The following is a 4,776-nucleotide window of genomic DNA, read 5'->3' on the forward strand; positions in this document are numbered from 1 at the left end:
GGCAAGGCAAGACAAGGGGTAAGGCAAGGCAAGGCATAGTGTAAGGCAAGGCAAGGCAAGGCAAGGGGGTAAGGTAAGGTAATGTGTAAGGCAAGGCAAGGCAAGGGGTAAGGCAAGGCAAGGCAAGGCAAGGCACGGCAAGGCACGGCCCGGCAGGGCACAGCAAGGCAAAGACAAAGCAAAGGCAAAGGCAAAGGCAAGGCAAGGCAAGCCTTGCACTGTGCTAGCCTAGGACGGACCTCGGTTCGATCCCCCGGCATCCCATATGGTTTCCCAAGCCAGGAGTAATTTCTGAGTGCAGGAGTAACCCCTGAGTATCACCCGGTGTGGCCAACAACCAAATAATAATAATAATAATAATAATAATAATAATAATAATAATAATAATAATAATAATAATCTAACAAATATTAAGACTGGTGGTTTCTAGTGGTATGTCTGCATACATTTTGTTTTTATTCATTGTAAAACATCTCAGTAGCTGACTAAAGGTGATTTTTTTTTTCTGTGAGGCTCAAGATTTAATACATTTTTTGCTATTGAGTCTCTCCTGTAGCTCTTCTTTAAAGTCTCTAAGGTCAGAGTATATGTTTCTAAACTGCCACAAGAATTAGTAAAATTCAAGTGAAAGAAACTTTCAAGTATTTAAACTTTCACCTGTGGAAACTTTACCTATTTTACCTATGTGAACTTCAACTTGACAAATAGTAATTATCATTAATAAAATACTATGACTTATTTACAATATATTAGTAGTAAAAAGAAACTTTTGGGTATATAAATGTAAAGATTATTAATTCATAGTCTGTGCCTTCAAAAATACTGATAGTCTGAAAGCAGAAAGTTTTAAACCAATCAGATGCAGTAGGGAAAATGCTATGCCTAGAAACTCTGAGAGTATAGAAAATGATCATATAAATTAGACAAAAGTTTATGAGAGTGATAGTGAATGTTTCTTCTCCCCTTTGTCCATTATAATAGAATTTAAAGAATTGTGAATGACTAGTCCTCTTTAAACTATATTTCAACCAGTTTTACCTATATTACTAACTCGAGTAAACAAAGTAAAAAGGGAGCGATATGGACCCCTTCTGAGTCATAGCCCCTTTCTTTCTTTCTTTTTTTTTTCTTTTATTTTTGGGCCACACCCAGTGACACTCAGGGGTTACTCCTGGCCATGCACTCAGAAATCACTCTCAGCTTGGGGGACCATATTGGAAGCCAGGGAATTGAACACGGTCTGGTCTGTCCTAGGTTAGCACATGCAAGGCAAATGCCCTACCACTTGTGCCACCACTCTGGCTCTATAGCCTCTCTCTTATTTTACTCTGTATGACTTCTTAGAATGCAAATGCAACTTGACAATACTAAGTGAATAAAATAGATTAGGTGTCTGGCAACCTTTTAAAGCAAGACCACTCTCCTCCAATATATTCATAAGAGATAGTTATTGGCTTAACCTTTTGGAGGAGGGGGTTGTCACACTCGGGCAGATCACAGAGAAGCATTGTCAGAGTAATGGACTTAGTTTATTGAAGGTAGGGACAAGACTTTTAAGAACAAAGTTAGGTTGGAAACAATGTAGGTAATACAGCTTAGGCATTACAGCAACAAGGTTCTATGTGAAAACAACAGTCATAGGGTACATGGCATCATTTATTTGGATGGTATGCAAAGATAGTGGTTACAATGCCCATGACATCATTAAATCAGGAAGTGTGTAAAGATAGCAGTTGCAATGCTTATGGAACTATTAGCATAGACATGTTATTTGATCTGGATGACTGTCTCCTTAACTCATCATGTACTCATAACAGCAAGGACACAAGTCTCTAAACAGACTTTCTTTTATATTCAAAACCAGCTTGCAGAAATCTTATTTCCTAGCCTCTCTCCCACATCTCCATCTTTTTACTTTTAAGAACCGAATGAGTTATGCAGGAGGGGCTGGGGGCCTATGGGGCTTGTGCCTGTCTTAGGTTGTCCTGGTGACACCTAAAAGATGTCCCAGAATCTTACCTGTCATTGACTACCAAACCAGCCTATAGATCATGGGTTTCTGCTAACATAATATATGCTGTAGTCTCTCTGTTTCCAATTTGTACTGTTAACTCATTTAGTACTTAGCAAGCATTGCAACCATGTGGAAATGCCTCATAATCATGGCTACCAGCTGATTTAAAATGCAAGGTCTAAAAATAATGATAATCAAAAAATAATTAACAGTCCTGTCAATGCAGATAAAAGGGTAGTAAGCCAAGGAGACCAATTAAACCAATTTTGACACCAAGACTATCTTCCTCCCACTCTCTTTTTCTTTGTTCAATTGCTGCTTGCAGTTTTTTATAGAGTCTGCAACCAGTATAGATGCAACACTCTTCATGACACCCTCTGTCAGTTACAGTCTGTCTAGGCCTCGTTGATTTGCAACACCATCTCTGCCAGGGATCATAGGGAAGTCTTCAGGTATGTGACAGAGTTGTCAATTTCAGCCAAATCTTAGTCAATTTGTCGTCTCATTGCTGCAATGGCTGGGTTCCAAGGGCTGCTGTTCTGATGGCTGCTCCTGCAAGGCTTAAAAGGGAGGCCACAGTAATAGTGGCCACAGTGCCTTGGTCCCACTTAAAGTGAGTCATGGTGGCAAAGGAATACATATCTGGAACAGAATGCCAGGTAACTTGGGGAATTAAATAGACAATGACACATATATCCAGATCAGTGCTTAAAAATGCTTATTGATGTAGGCACTTGGCAAGGCCTATATTTTTACCCAGACATTGCCCAGTAGTTGGATCTACTCAATCAGAAAAAGGAGATATTCGATTGGTAAAATTGAGGCAATAAGGGGCATGATTGTACTCTCTCCCTTGTCCATTATATAGGCAGGAGCCTTGACCCTGGACCTGTCCAAATGTCAGACCAAGGGTGTAAGCAATGGAACACCATTGAGTTTCAGTTGCATTTATATTAAAAATGATTGATTAAGGGCAATAGCTTCATAAAAAGGAGGAGCTGCACATAAACAAAGCCAGCAAGTTCTTAGTGAAATTAGGCCTGGTATAATTAAGCAGAGCATAAGTGGAGTTCATAAGCTGCCAAAGGGCATGTGTAGTAGGTACTAAACCTAAAAGAACATGGCACATGAACAGTGGCCCACAAGTGGTCCTTGTAAACTGGGATCTAAATATTAGTGACCAGGAGGTCAGAGCAATAGGACTGGGTGATGAAAACCTGAGAGATGTTACAGGGAGAGAGGAGGTGATGTGGGGACAAGGGGCCATAGCTTTACTGGATTTTAAGAAGTAATCTAGAATCATGGCCAGATACATAAAATCTAAATTCCCACATCATCCCTCTTTTAAATTTTTCTATATTTTTCTTTCTAGTGTCTGTAAATTGTAAAAAGCACAGAGTTACATTGAGTAACCCCAGGTGAACACACAGTTGCTGGTGTTTTGGTAATTTTAATAAAATCTTTGGTGTTATGCTTTATCCAGCTGCCTGAACCTATAGATCCACATCTCCATGTGATACAATAATAATCCCTTTCAGTTCCATATTTAGTTGTAGAAAATAAGCCATGACCAGGGCATATATAAAATTGTAAATCACTCAAATTATTTTTGCATTTAAAGCGGAGCAACCATAAGATGAATCACGTGGGTCTTGGTACCCAGGGCCTGTCCAAGGTATTTTAATACTGGACCAAAAGGGGCCCACAAGGTCACATACATCAAACTGCAAGTCCGGAAACCAGGCTCCAGCTGGGTAGGCAAAGGACTCAACCATGCATCAACACCAGCTGCTTAACTGGTTGATGCTGTGTGTGTGTGTGGGGGGGGGGGGGTGCTAGGTGGAATCTGGGTAAAAAAATAAAAATAATCCAGCAAATTTTCATCCTGCAAAAGAAAAGAAAATATAACTTCAAGTTGGATTAACCTGGGTTGAGTCATCATTATCATTATTTTTACTAGGTACATATTTAGTATTTCTGGCTGGGACTCTCCCTGTGGGAACACACACCGAAGTCCCAGCCCACTGACAATAGAGGATCCAGACCATCCATTCTCCTGATTCTGGATACTTTCAACAGACCATCACTTGGGGTTTGGCTGATTCCTTTTTGTCAATGTCAGGAAAAAATTGACAGTCCATTCTCCTTACAAGAAATTGAGTCAGCTAAATGTACAGGGGATCCTTATAATTCTGCACCTCGAGGAGAGAAGCTGTTTGTGATTAAAGGTGACCAAAACTGACTCAAGAAACAAGCAAATGTTTCTACTTTTGAAGACTTCAAGTTAATAATTTGTAAATTACCAGAAATTCTATTTTGTTCTTTTAAGGCAAGTTCAGTCTACTTTAAATGTCCAAAATAATGAGAATTTTTAATTATTTACATCATATTTGAAATAAAAAAACTTCTAGTTAAAACATTAAACCAAAATTTAAAAAATTTAAAAGTTATGATCTTTTATTGTGCTTATAAGTATTCCATGTTAAAATTTTACATGCCAGATTAACAAAAATTTTAAATAATTATAAAATATAAATTCTCTTAAAAGCATTCTCAAAATTTGCGATCCAGAGGAATTACAAATTTCCAGGTATCTCATCACCACACACATTATTATTTTCTTCGCTTTTTTAATAACTTAAAATATTATTCAAAATAGTTTTCTTTCTCTATTTAATGCATATCATTTTGCAGTTTGTAATAATATCTTATAATTTCTTGCTGCTTCAGTGTTTTAACTAATAGCTAAATTGCTAAATTTG

Source organism: Suncus etruscus, chromosome 6, assembly GCF_024139225.1.
Source record: "Suncus etruscus isolate mSunEtr1 chromosome 6, mSunEtr1.pri.cur, whole genome shotgun sequence".
Taxonomy (NCBI): Eukaryota; Metazoa; Chordata; class Mammalia; order Eulipotyphla; family Soricidae; genus Suncus; species Suncus etruscus.